This window comes from Equus asinus, chromosome 2, assembly GCF_041296235.1.
Source record: "Equus asinus isolate D_3611 breed Donkey chromosome 2, EquAss-T2T_v2, whole genome shotgun sequence".
NCBI lineage: Eukaryota > Metazoa > Chordata > Mammalia > Perissodactyla > Equidae > Equus > Equus asinus.
The window spans coordinates 185,005,414-185,021,115 of NC_091791.1; positions in this window are offsets into that span (position 1 = coordinate 185,005,414).

Sequence of the window (15,702 nt, forward strand, 5' to 3'; positions counted from 1 at the left end):
CCATAGAGGGAGGAGGGAGAAAAGAAACGAAAAATATAAATTCTTTCTCCTGTTTTTAATATAACAACATATACGCTTGAGTCCTTTTTGTGTATTCTCTGAATATTTATTCAACTCTTGCACCGTGGTAATTATTGGGAATCCAGCAGTATACCTCTCTGAGTCTATCTCATCTGTAAATGGAAGTAATACTCCTGAATGGCTGATCTCAATGGTTTACTGCTAGAAATAAATAAGGCTACATATCAAAACATCTTTTAAATGATAAAGGGCCATTGAAATGTGAAATATCAATATTAATCTTTAATATTTACTAATCTCTTGATTAAATAGTCTATTTAGACTAAATTGGATATGTAAAATTTTGTGGAAATATTTGAGGAAAATCTTTTGGAAATGATTGGAAAAAGATACCCTAAAGAAAAACTGTACTGTACCCTCATTCTCTTACTATTTCTGTTAATAAGAAATCATAAAAGAAACCTTTAGGAGAAAAGGCATGTAGATTTGCTTCCAGTGGGAATTAATTCCTGGGAAAGGACTGTTAAAGGTAAATAGAAAAAAGTTGAGAAAACTTAAAAATAGAATTGGCTTTTGTTAAACATCTTGCTTATTTGTTTTTGTGTTTTTAGGGTTTATTTCACCTTATTTTTTTGAACTCATAGGGGACAAGAGCAACTTGATTAGTTCCTCCGTGCTTTTGCTAGAGAGTTGGGTTATCTTTGTCAGCCTTCGTGGTTTTCCTGTCCTCTGCCCTGTCATTTTTAGAGAATGTTGCCTTACTCTTTCTACTTTGCATTATTTCTGTGTTATTTTATTCATATTAGAAGGTGAACTGAGTAAATATATATGTTTTCCTACACAAAATATATCAGAATGAAATACACATGGTAATCATGTCCAGGAAACCAAGGGGAAAAAAGGAACCAAATGAAGTTCATCAAGTGGCTTAGTGATGGAGTGGGAAGAGAAAGGAAAGAAGATCAGGGATCAGCTCTCAAGTGGATAAATGACCAGGTGCTTTTCTAAAGACTGGACAAACATCTAGAGGACCCAGAGGGCCAGATCTATGATCTGACCCCAATAATGATGGTAATGATTTTATTAGGGTTTATCATATTATGTGGTATTATGTGATCAATTACAAACAGGAGACAGGGAGCATATCCATAGCCTCAAAAAGAAGACAGATTTTTCCATGTTAGCAGAAACAACTTGCTTGTCTTGAACAATAGAGTGCTTTTTGCTATTTTTTAGTTTTATAGAACACAAAGACACCAACTCCACACATCATCTGGTAGTCAGGGAAAGTCACTGGCTCTCGGTTACTGTTTTCAAATTCAGTCATTCGAAACTTTCATCCCACATTCTAAACACTAATTAATAATGATAATAGCTAACAACTATTGAATACTTGCACTGTGACAGGTGATATTCTGAACACTTTTAATCCGTACAACAACCGATGAGGTAGAGTTCTGCTGCGTGAGTTCTCGCCCTACGCAATCACCCTCTCCCACTCCTGCACTGGTCTTCAAATAAAGTCTCCCTGCTCCAGTCCAGGTTTGTTACCTGCCACTAGGAAAAGGACAAAGTGAGAAAAAGAAAACCCACACACAGAAGAAGAAACGAAGAGTGTTATTATTTATGAGACTATCCGAAGCAGAGCGCAAAAGTATAATTTCCAGAGTACAGGGAAATATTGTGTCAGCGACCTGGAGTAACAGAAGACTCTGATCTGTTGTTTATCTAAATAATCATAACGAAGAGCTGTGGTAAAGACATCGCCACCTAAAATCTATCAAGCACTTATATGGTACCAAGGGTTTTACGTGGTTAGCTTCTATAAGCCTCCCGTGAGCACTATGAATTAAAGACTGCTTGTAAGGACTGAATTGTGTCCCCCCAGATTCGTATGTCAAAGCCCTAACCCCCAGTGGCTGTATTTGGAGACAGGCCCTGGGAGGAAGTAATAAATATGCAGGGAGGTCATAAGGGTGACGCTTGATTCTGATAGGACTGGTGTGCTGATATGAAGAGGGTGAGACACCAGAGATCTCTGTCTCTCTCCCTGTGTGCACAGGGGAAAGGCCATGTGAGGGCGTGGCAAGAAGGTGGCCATCTGCACGCCAGGAAGAGAGGTCTCCCCAGAAACCAACCCTGATATCACCTGGATCTGAGACTTCCAGCCTCCAGAACTGTGAGAAAGTCAATTTCTGTTGATGAAGCCACCCAATGTGTGGCATTTTATAATGGCAGACCTAGAGGACTAATACACTGCTTTAGCCTTTTTTCTTTTTTGCACCTGAGCTAACAACTGTTGCCAATCTTCTTTCTTTTTTTTTCCTGTTTTTTCTCCCCAAGTTCCCCCCAGTGCATAATTGTATATTTTTTAGTTGTGGGTCCTTCTAGTTGTGGCATGTGGGATGCTGCCTTAGCATGGCTTGATGAGCAGTGCCATGTCCGCGCCCAGGATCCGAACCAGCGAAACCCTGGGCTGCCGAAGTGGAGGGCGTGGACTTAATCACTGGGCCATGGGCCGGTCCCAAGCCTTATTTTACAAATGCGGAGATTAAGCCATATGCAGTAAGTTGCCTTGCTGGTAACTGAGAAATGTGGGATTGAAACCACCTGATGGCAAAGGCAGGTCCTTGAAACACTCTGCTGATCTCCTAGCAATGTCTAAGGGCACGACAAGGCTAGTGAGGTCCCAATGGAAGCCTTCAAGCATAAACTTGACAACAATGTGGCAAGCAGTGTCAAGTCTCAGAAAGATGGATGAATCAGGTAAACTTAGAGCCCCTCAACTCCAGATTCTCTACTTCTATAATCTAGGTTTAAGGTGACCAGAGAACAGACGGGGTGATGACAGTGGAACAAGAAGCAGGGAGAAGAGTATTGTCTTTGAAAAAAATTTAATCATCAAAACAAAGTGCTACGCTCACTGGAAAACATTCAATACTATGCATGTGGATGGTAAACATTTTCACCCATGTTATCTCAGGCCCTAGAGGCAATCATGCCTTAAATTCAAGACAATTCTGTAATATTTTCAACACATATCTATTCATTCATTGTTTCTACTAAATTGGCTTCCATTTGCTTTCTTCGCACAGTAATATATTATGGCCATTGTTCCAGGATCCCGTGTGCAAACCTACCTGATTTGTTAGCTCTTGTCTTACGTTGCATTTGTTACACTGTGTGCCACAACTTACTTCACCTGAGTTCTGTCAATGGGTCTTCAGATTGTTTTCAATTTTTCCTTTTCACAATTGACAAAAGCAAACTCTAATAAATGTCTTTGAAAATCTGTGTATAAATCCATACAAGTTTGTACAATTTTACAAGGATTTGTTCCAAGATTTCTAGGTATAGACTTGCTGGGTCAGATGTTATGCATATTTGAAATTGTGAGAAAATTGCTAATTCATTTTCTAAAAATGAATCAACTTTATAGTTCACTAACAAGGAACTAAGTGCTAGTATTCTTTGCCAACACCAACTTTTATTCACTCTTTTGTATTTCAGTTTTCCCAATCTGTAATAAGAAAAGTATCATTTGTAAGAACATATGATTGAAATAAGATTCTGCTTTTTTGTTAGAACTATTTAACTGAACTTGTTTATGAAAAAGATCGGACTTGAAGTGAGTGAGACTCTGAAACTAGTCTCAGAGCTAGTCTCTGTTAATGGTTTTGACAGTCCCCTGCAACAAATAATGTTCTGTCACTTTTTTTTTAATATACTTATTTTTTAGAGGAGTTTTATGTTCACAGCAAAACTGAGAGGGAGGTACAGAGATTTGCCATCTATTTCCTGTCCCACACATGCAAAGCCTCCCCCACTATCAATATTCCCCACCAGAGTTGTGCATTTGTTAAATTTAAAGAACCTACATTGACACATCACTATCACTCAGAGCCCACAGTTTTCATTACAGCTCACTCTTGGTGTTGTATGTTCTATGGGTTTGGACAAATGTGTAACCATATGTATCCATCATGAGAGTATCATACAGAGTAGTTCCACTACCCTAAAAATTCTCTGTGCTCTGCCTGTTTATTAACTATATCTTGGACATCCCTTCATATAATTAGTTAAGTAGTATTCTACTGAATAGATTTATAATATTTTATTAAACCAGCTTCATACTGATAACTATTTAATTGTTTTCAGGTGTTTGCTACTATTTACAAAACCATAATAAACATTCTTGTAGATAACATCTTTGGGCACTTTTGTGAGTATATTTGTAAGATAATGAAAGATTTTAAACAAAGAAGAAAAAAAGAATGTGTCAGTGACTATGAACATAGCCGTGCACAGAAATGTGCAATAGTGAGACCATACGAATTTAATGTTCAAGAACAAATGACACAAGAAAGAGATGAGAAACTAACATTTGTTTGGTGCGTATCGTGTGCCATATGTATAATTAGAATTTTTCCTGTAAACAAGATTTCGTTAACAAACACCGTCCCCACTTTTTAGAGGACTAAACTTAATCAAGTTTACAGAGAACAAATGTGTTTATGCAGTCATTTGTATTGAGAGATACAACAGTCATTCCCACCAAAATGCATATACCTCCATAGCAGCCCTGATCACCTGCAGGCTTCATGGGGGAGCAGGTTTGGAATTGCTGCTGCCAACCCCAGAACCTCCCCTCTTCGGTATTATATTATACTGCCCCCAAGAGGGAAAGTTGTCAAAAACACAGTAGACACTATTTCTAGAAGGCCTAAGATCTATCTCAAAAAGTTCCCAAGACAAGAATGCGAGCTTTGGGAAAAGAGCAGACGCCCAGGTACAAAAACGTGGGGAGATTTTTCTTAGCTAGCCTGGTAGCAGATGCCCCTTGTTGTGGCATTCCAGAGAACCGGACCTGCACATGGAGGTCCAGGGGCCTGTGAAACTAGAAATGTCACAACTGCTGAACACAGGTGAGGCTTTGAAAGTGCTATCCTAACCTGGAGAAAAATTGACATTATAAAATGCTAAATAAATATAACAATAAGATATGCAAGTTAAAGTGCCCAAGCAATATCTGTCACACTACAGGTACTAAATACTCATTAAAATTTTGTTTTATTATTTTAAAAGGTTGTGACTATTTAATAATAAATTACCTTAGAATTAGGTTTTGAATGCATTTCGTTAACTCATTGGAATCTTTATAATTTGCAAAATTCTCAAACTAACTAATAATAAATAAGAACATGAAAATTGTTTAACACATAACCATTGCTAGATCCAGAAGGCGTTAGGACCTTTAAGAGCTGCCCTTGTTGAGAAAACTAAACCAGCCTCAACTAAAGTCACCTAATAATATACAGATTTCTCGCAATATTTATAAAGCCCCGAACACTTATAGATTTTTTTAAATGTACTCGGTTAAACCAAGTTCTAAATTATTACGCTTCAAGAGCTTCACTCTATGTTACATGAGCATTTTATTTCATAGAGGATACAACATATGGTAATAATTTCAAGTGTGGGTGAATTCCATTAACGGAGGAGAGGGGGAGACAACATAACCCATCAAAGCTTGTCTATTACAATGGCAGAATGAATGTACTTTATACCACAATACACATAGAAACATGACTTGACACTTAATATCGCCAGTCAGCAACATAATTATATCCGATTTTAAGGGAATGTAGTATGTGACTATCCAGTCCGACAAAGCAGTTCATAATGTGATGCCAGACATTCCTATCGTATAAATAAATTTGTCATAAAACTCCTTCACAAAATGGGCTCTCTAATGCATTTTAAACACTTTTTTCCAGGCATATAAAAAGGAAGCATGTTGAACGATGAGGCATTTGAAAGCAAGTTACGGTAAAATATAATTATCTTTACTATGTACACCAAACCAGTTCTAGAGACTGCTGGTCAAGAATAAGATTTTCATAAGCATTTAGAGGAAAATCTATAATTTCAAGAGAAGAAAGAAATCAATACCTTCTCCTCCTGTAAAATAAACAGAAGGAAAAAGAAGTTTCTCCGCATTGTGGCTCCAAAATTATTCCTCCGGATGCAGAAGAAAAGATTTCTGTAAACTAGAGTCAGAAAATGCTAAGTTTCTTATTATAGTTCAACCAAAATTAAGTGAAGTCCTGAGAAGCAGGCACTGCATTGTGCAGTGGTTGAGAACACAGATGTCAGGGCTATGCCAGCTGGGTTCTGACACTTAATCAGCTGTGTGCCTTTAGCAAATCCCTTGGAATTCAGTTCCTTCATCTGTGCTACATGGGCTGATGCTAATAGTAATAAAAATCCCTTCACAGCATTATGAGGATTTTGAGCAAACATATGCAAGGCACCTAGAATAGTGTCCAGAACATGCTAGGTGCCATGTAAAGATCAGCTGTTATTACTAGTTTTTTTAAAAAGATAAAGATTTTTCTACTCAAGAAGCTTATAGTCTAGCCCACGATAGACTAGTGCAGACAGCACCAGGGAGAAATATCACTGCATCGTGATCAGTACCAAGATTAAAGCACCTGGAGCGTGCCCCCTGTCTTACAGGGAGAGTGCTAGGCATCCTCAGGGATACGACTGAATATTTATATTTATGTTTCCAGGTATACAGCATGTCAACATTAGCTTAACAAAATTATAAATCTCCTCGTAACATACTCAATTTGGTTTCAGTTAGAAGCATTACCCGTGACAAGATGTCTTTACCAAAGTTATTTGTCCTTTAGCATTTTCTTTGACTTAATTACGACTAAATTTTCCTCTTGCAGGTCTTTGGAAAGTTCCACATGGAAAAGCACTTGTAGAGTGTATGTAGTAACTGGCCACCCATCGTTACAGGCGATTTAACAAAGGGTGAGAGTATTGGAGATTGAGACAGTCTATAGCCTTCAAATGTTAGCACGTTATTTAATTACTGCCGCCATCCATCTACAGCCCCTTTCTCGTCTATAAAAGATCAATGCCTATGATATTTAGTATTGGAGACAATATCCATAAAAGCCGGATAATCTCAATGTCATTTTCCAGGTTTTTATTACTAACTTCAAACTGCTTGGCCCAAGGCAACTCGCTCCAAGATCTGTCAGACATTTTCACTTTGTCGTGCCGTTGGCTGGATGTTTAGCAGTGGGCTGGCCTCTGCTGGAGTATGTCTGCTTCTGCTCTTAAGCTTTTTTTCCCTTTGGAAAGAAATGGAAAATGTATTATTGTTGTTAATTAAAATACATAAGATGTTTATAAGGGACAATGTGTAGTGTCATTCAGGATTCTTAGAGGAGACAACAGCAACTATACATAGGGCTATATTTGAAAATCTCAAATTAAAAATTAGAAAGCACAGGTGCTATTCTTGTCATATATTTTCTCTTCTATCCCTTTACAATCAAACATCAATTTTTTTAACGTTAAATTATTTATCTTTCCCATTAAACTGTAGCGTTATTTCTCTTGGTAATACAACCAGTTCAGGCCCTGGTCATCAGGCTTTTACAATTAATTCCTGGTCTGGAGGACTGCGTGTAGAATATAGCAAATATCTATATCCATAGAAATCGTGAAATTGCGGGTGAAACCAGAATCATGGCCTAGAATTTCAGTCAGCAAGAATCAAAACTATGTCTTTAGATAAGCATAAAATTATCTTTTAAAAAATTGTTAAAGAATCATAATAGACAAGCTAGGAAACCCCTTAAGGAGCACAAAGACACAGAGCCCTCTACTGAAGAGGCCGCAAGAAATGAAAGCAGATTGACTGAAATTGTAATAGATGCTCCTGAAGATTGATTACTCAGATTGCTACCGAGAGCTACTCATGGGTCTCTAAAGAGAAGAGGTAAACAGTAATTGAAAGAAAGATCTAGAAGGAAAGATATCATTCTGTATTTCATTTTCTCTTGCTGTAAGTATAAATAGCACCTAAGCGAAAGGTCTCTGAAGATTAGAACTCTTAGAGAGAGATTTATTTCATAATTAACCACTTCTAAACTTCTCAGTACATCACTTTTAAAAGAAACGTTATAAGGTAAAATATGTTTCGAGAATTGAATTATTCTGCAATGAAAATCATCTCACATAGAGTCAGAACCTGGCCACAGAGACATCAGGTTTACCATCAATTTATATCTCCCACAAGAGCTATGGAGAATGATAGTGTTTTCAGAAGGAAACTTGAGGATATATAGAAGCTTTCTAGGGGTTAAAAAAATCCTTTGTCGGGGCCAGCCTGGTGGCGTAGTAGTTAAGTTCCCACGCTCTGCTGTGGCAGCGGTGGTTCGTGGGTTCAGATCCCAGGCTCGGACCTGCACACTGCTCGTCAAGCTATGCTGTGGTAGCGTCCTACCTGCAGAGTGGAGGAAGATTGTCACGGATGTCAGCTCAAGCACCATCTTCTTCAAGCAAGGAGAGGGGGATTGGCAATGGATGTTGGCTCAGGGCCAATCATCCTCACCACCCCCTCCAAAAAAAAATCCTTTCTTTTTTTATGGAATCTAAATCTGAACAAATCTAAATTTAGTTGTGTGTGTGTTTGTTTACATATGCGTAGTTACACAATGTTAGATGTGAAATGGTTATTGTTTTGGGTCTTTTTAAATTTTCCCAAATGTGTTTTTTAAATATAATATTTCTACTAGCCTATAGTTCACAGCTAATTATATATAACTATGTATATTTCTCTACATATTCTCCTTCTTTCTTGGAAGAAAGATGATATTGCAGAAAGATAATATTCTTGGGAGTCAAGATAGACGTGTTCCTGTTTATTTAGTTTTCTGAGTATCATCTTTAGTCATTATACATGTATTACATTGGTTAAGTATTAACTAAATCTGCCAGGCACTATAGCAAATGCTTTAGAGACACTATGTTATTTAATTTTCAAAATAACTCTCAGAGTTAGGGCCTATAATTATAACCATTTTTCAAGTAGGGAAACTGAGATTATGTAACTTGGATAAAAACATGTCATCTGGACAATAAATGATGGAATCAGGACTCAAATCAGGCAGGTTGACATCAGAGTCCACATGCTTAACCAATATGAGATTCTGCCTTCTTAGAACATAAAGCAAGGGCTTGGATACATAAATTCCCTGTATTCTGAGTCTTGCAGTCTGAGTTCAAACCCCATTATGCATATATGTCTGCTTGCTAAATTCTTACAATGCATTTATAAACCAGGCACTTTTCCCCATATTTTTAACATATAGATAAAGTGAGGTTTAGAGAAATTAAGCAACTAAATCGCCCAATGGAACAAGACTAGTAAGTGGCAAAGCCAGTATTGAACATGAATAGTTTTGACTCCAAAGTCTATGCTCTTTTCAATATGTGGACTGCCACTCATTTCATTCTTATTTAATCTTCCCAACAACACTGCAAGATAAGTCTTATTATCTACCTTCTTATAAACAAAGGAACAGGTTAAATGACCTGCCTGAGTTCATCTGGCCACTAGGTATTGGAAGTAGGGTTCTAGGCCAGGTCTGTTTGACTCAAACATTCATTCTCTATGATAATCCATTGTCACTAAACCATTCTCATTATCAAGCTGCCCATCATTTTGATATTTTTGATACATTAAGAGCTAATTCATCTTAACCTTTGCTATATGATCCCGTTTGTAGATAGATGGATCTTAAACACAAACTTGACCATTTTATAGCAGTCATTTATTTTCCTAATCCTAATCCAAATGATACTTGGAAAACATAAAAGACTTAGAAAGGCAATAGTCTAAGAAGATGATATTGCCATATAGTATTTGGAAAGGTTTTTTTGGAAATGAGTTTACACTATTTGGAATTTTTTGTCAGTATATTTAAATATTCATTTAAATAATTGGAAATGCATATTTTATTTATTTATACACTTCCTTATTCTACCAAGGAATTATTTAAGGAGTCTTCAGCATAGTATTTCATATCTGTTAGTAGATGATTTCTAGAACATATTTTCTTTCAAAAATGGAATTAATGATGGTAAAAGCCATTCTTGATTTAGAGATTATATTACCCATGGCACTAACAACAAACTGGCACACTCAGTTTAGGATCATCTGAGGAGGGTTCTTCGTACTTCACCTAATTGCAAAGGCATGGGAAGAGAGTGGGGGGCAACAAGGACCTGAGTATCAATCTGACGCTGTTACCACTCCTAGTCCTGTGCAGATCAGGGGAGGGAGTGGCTGTTGGAATCAAGAAGGATTGAGAGTTGTGTAGAAAAGGCCATTCTGAGTATGCAGTGGCCTTCTGTCAGTAGACACACCAGCCTAAGGTAATTGCAGAGGATGAGAAGAAGGGGAAACTACTGACCCTATATTTCTATCCTCCTGCCCTTAATCTTCTTTCAGTGCCTCGGACTGGCCTAATCCAATGGGAAGTGGGAGGGCATGGGAACCCATTGATGTTAGCCTTATAGGTCAGTATCCCAGGGCAGAAAGTAGGGTGGAGAAAGGCACAGAGCAGATGTGGAGGGCCAAATGAAAATATCGAATACAGAAATTAGCACTCATATTAACTAATTATGTACTTATGTATTTATGTGTATCATATAAAATCAACCAGGATACATATACGTGCTGCTACTGTATATCAAAACTTGAGAATAACAATAATTGTGATTAATAATGGCTAAGTATAAATATACAAATGTTTGTAATCTAGCTCCTAATAAGAACACAAAGGGGGCTAGAGTAATTCTCTAGGGGACTGTGAGTCACAACTCCTACACTGAAGTCGTTCGTGAAAGGGATGATCTTGAACAAATCAGTTAATCTCTCAATATTGCAGTTACTATTCTGTAAAATACAAATAGCATATGCCCTACCTCTCGCCTGCAGGTGTGACGATAATCTATTGGTTATATTACATGAGAAAGTATTTTGAAAATATAAAATATTCCTTGTTTTCAAGAAGTGTCACATTGAATCAGGTCATCGGGTAAACATAATTTTAAATTCTGTTTAATTTTTTTAATGGAAACATACTAAGAAATTATGTCTATACACTATTTAGATAAATGTGAATGTTCAGTCTGGCTTAACCTGAATGTTCTAATTTCTGTTTTTAAGCACAAACAATTGTTTTCTTTCTGAATGTTTGACCGCCATTTGTATAACACTTACTATACGGCCACCTTACATATGCCTGGCATATTTGTAAAAGGAACAAGTGTAGCAAGTATGCTTTGCCATTCTAAATTTTTAAATCTTATATTAGCAAATGTGCTTATTTAGAGAAGAGTATTAAAATGCTCCAGAAACATAAAATAATTTATATAAGTTCTTGAACATGGGTTTAAATGTTAGTCACCTTCCTATTTTCATTCTGTACGCTCTTCCTGACGTATTATATACCCATGACTCTATCAGCTATAAAACAACGACTTCCAGATTGTTATCCAATGCAGGAATCTCTACTTATATATGCCACAGGTGCCTCAAAATCAATATGATGAAAATCAATGAGATTATTTTCCTGTCCAAAATGATGCTGCCTCTTTTATTCAACATTTCAACAAACACACGTCATCATCTATCCAGTCAACCAGAAACGTGGATACTATCCAAGTAGCCACAAACTCCTAATCACCCACATCTAAGTCATTGCAAAACTCACTATTTGGTGTTCCTTGTCTCTAGGCTAGCATTTTCAATCTCCTCTTTCCAGTATTATTGGAGTGACCTTCTAAAATACAAATATGATCAGTTACTTTTCTGCTTAAAACCTTTTGGTATCTTCATAACAGGTTAGTACCCAATGATGGGTGACTATTCTTTGAGCTTTTTCCAGTCAGGTCTTCCTTTACAGCTACTTCCACCCTCTCCTAGTCCCCAAGAAATAGCAGCGTCTCTCACTCTCAAGCCATTTCCTAGTAATCCATGCTGTTCCAGGCCTCCGCGTCTTTCGGTCACACTGTGCCCTTCCCAAAAAACTCTCTTCTTTCTCTCCATCCCGTCACCACACCAGTCTGGCAGATACAAATAGGTCTCTTTTCCCCCACTGGAATGTAAAACTCCTTAAGATCAGCAGTGCTGTCTTGAAATTTCTAAAGTCTAGTAAAGGAGAGGGTTAAAAATTACATATTGAGTGAAAGAATGACTAGAAGAACAAAATTCTAGAAGGGTCACTTTCTACTTTTATCAGTCTATCTCTGATTCCCCAATTGGCCTTGATAAACCTGAAAATAACAACTGTTTTTGATATATAAGAGGATTGTCCTAAAAAACGTATAAAATACAAGAAACTGTTGAATAACTAACAGTTATAAGTCACGTAGTTCTGACTCCATATATTGTTTTCCAACAGAAAGAAAGCATGCAAATTAGCAGCAAATCTGTTATATCTCACTATTTCTTTTCAAACTAAGATCAGCATTTTGTTTATAATTTTATCATGTAGCTATTATTTCACACTGAACTTTCTGCCTCAAAAGAATTAGATGCTGAGAGAGATAAATGCCCTTTATTCTTTGCCAAGATAAAAGAATTCTCCACTAAATTTGTTCTATGCTAAAATAAGATAAGGATTAAATTTGCATTCTCAATATAAAACTCTACATTTCAAAAATCACAATGTGAGTTAGTTGTGTCTTTTAAGTCTAGAGATGTTTAAAATTAGGGCTGTAGTTATGGATACTCCAAAAAAATAGACCTTATCAACTTCAAGTCACAATTCTTTTCCCCTTAGAAATTTTTTTTCATATCAAAATTTCTCTACCTATCCTTATGTTGAACTGATAGAATTTTGGACTATTTAACGATAGAATTATATGAACACTATGTTAATTAATCTAATGTATTTTATTGAGTCCAAATCTTTCCAACCACATGTTTTGCTAAAAGAAAAATGTGAAATCTATGTTCTCATCGTGTTCTTTCAAAAAAGCACAAAACATCATCGTAGCATCCACTTTACCCCAGAGGGAAGACTTTGTAATAAGAAATAGAGCAAACATATTTTCAATATGTTTCATACAGTGTGAAAGACATAGGATTTCTTAAAGTTCAAGCATTTGCAACAAGCTTGAAAAGAAACAAACATGAAGAGAAATTCCTAGAAATTCTCATTACAAGATTTACAGAAATCTTGTCTAAGGCTCTATTTTAAGCCTGAACACTGAGGCCTCCTAACAGAAACAGTGAATTGTTTTCAGTTATCACAGGGCCCTATAGAACCAGTTGACCTGACTGATCAGCCATACACAGTCCAGTTAAGAGCATGGAACAGCACGAGTCACGAGGAGGAAAGCGAATGCAGGCAACTCCCTGGAAGACGGCCCTGGTTGGGGCAGGAAGGAGGTTTGAGAGGACACGCTATTGCAGAGAGGTGTCCAAGCTGTGGCACAGTTGGATGTGTTAATTTTTTTTTCCTTTCACTGCATTTTTTTTGTATTTTTTAAATTGAGATATAATTGACATATAACACTGTGTAAGTTTAAGGTGTATGACATGATGATCTGATACATTTATATACTGCAATATGATCACCACCATAGCGCTAGCTAACACTTTGACCACATCACATAATTATCATCTATTTTTGCGGCTAGAACATTCAAGACCTAATCTCTTAGCATCTTTGAAGTATATAATACAGTATTGTGGTGTGCTAAGTTTTGAGATAAAGAAATTAAGGTAAATGAAGTTTAAATAACGAATCCCATGTTATACAGCCAATATTGACTAGTTCCACCTCCGTGGAGTCCTTCTCGCCTATCACATCACACATTCTATTTACAAAGTGTTTCCTCAGCACAATGCCTGGAGCTGAGGTAGAAGAGATCCCAAATCCTATCGCATATGAAAATGGATGCATCATAATTGGTAAGCAGTTGCTTGTGTTTCTGGGGTTGGCATGAACATGAGGGCAGAGGCGTACTTAGCTGAAGACGACATTTTGTACTAAAAGTCTCACTTCTGGGCCTCATGTTAAGTCTATTTTTTAATCTAATGTCAATCACAATTTTACATGTCCTCTATTTTCATAAAGCACTATAAAAAGATAAATCCTATTACATAATAACTTAAAGTATAATGCAAATTTTCCAAGTCAAGATAGTGAAGTTTTTGAAAAAATTCTAGTGTTTGACTGCCTAGCTTCAAATTTTAGCCTGAGCCTGAGTGAATGTGGGCAAGCTATTTCATCTCTCTGTGCCTCAGTTTCCCTAGTTTTCAAATAGGGATCCTAGTAGCATCCTAGTGGGTTTTTGTGAGTATAGGCTTCAAACAGTGCCTGGTACATAGTAATCCCAATGCCTGAACTTTGACCATTATTGTTATTTCATTACTAAACTTTAATATAGGGATTCACTTCTAAATAAGAATATGGATGCATTTTTTTCTTGAGCTTTACAGTATATTTAAAACATATAAATTATATGTGTTAACATTTTTAGGATGTGAATTTATGACTCAGAAAGTGGTAAATAGAAAGGAATACAGTATAGTGGCAGTTAGCATGTCATATTATTTTAAGTTCAACTGGCTTTACTTGAACCAGATGTCAATTCTGCTGTCTGATATTGTTAGTGTGGTAAGCTCTGAAACTATAATGTTTACATTTGTAAATTTTCTCTTTCAATTCCCACTGCTTTGCTTCAAATCCTTCCCCCTTTCAAAGCCAACAATCTCTCACCTCTGTTTCCTTATCCAAATTCATTTCTTATTCATCCTTAGTATTGTTTTCCAACCTGACTCTCAGCTCCCACAGCCTTCCAGGCCCCGAAGCACCTGAAGGGCTTTGCGTCACCCCTTGGATGAGTCTTGTATATGGGGAGGGAATGTAAAGAAGCCAGTACATCAGTGGAGCAGCAGAAGTTGGGCCCATAGTCATAAGCTATCCCTCCCTACAAAGGAATCTCATGTTCATTTGTGCATTCATTGGTTCATATATTCATTTAACAAACATTTATTGAAAGCTATTCTGTGCCAGGTACTGTGTTGGTCATTCAACATACATTTTGTCTCACTTGGCCCTCACAAGAATACCATCTATCTATCTTTTAGTAGTAGTACTATTATTATCAATTAGCAATCATCGTGCCTTGGATAAATCACATTGGCTATGAGACTGCAAATGTCCAGAGCTGGCAGTACTGTTACTATGAGCTCCAATTTATGCGTAAAGAAACTAAGGTCTGGAGATTGTAAGTAACTGTCCCAAGATTGTAAGTGTTAGATACGTCTTGCTGAATTTCTACATAAATAATAAGCCAGTCAGATAATATTCATACAAGAGTAGAACAGGCCATCATTCACTCATTCATTCATACACACCTTCATTCATTTTTTGTTCTGCAAAACGTCATTGTGTGCTCCACCTGGTGATAGATATTAAGCAAAAGTCTGCTTTTAGAAAAAAGGGAAGTATTACTTTCCAGTCCTGATGCTTTATGTATGTTAATCGGCTTAGTTCAAGAATGGGCTGGCAAAATTTTGGTCCAGAGAACTAAATGAAATTATTCTAGCAATCTGGCTCAAGTGTGGTATCCTATATACCATATCCTGTGCTCATTTGATTGCTGAGATGCAGTTGGGTTTTTTTGAACAATGCTCCTTGAATTGTTGCAAGCCTTCGATTAATTTTCAGAGTTTTGAAAAAGCTGACTTTGACAACCTTTGCTATTGTTCTCAATGGTTTTATTGAAGAGAAGATTCTCAGAGGTCCTTATTCCAGAATTCCAGAATTCCCTCCCTGCTATGGTTTTAAA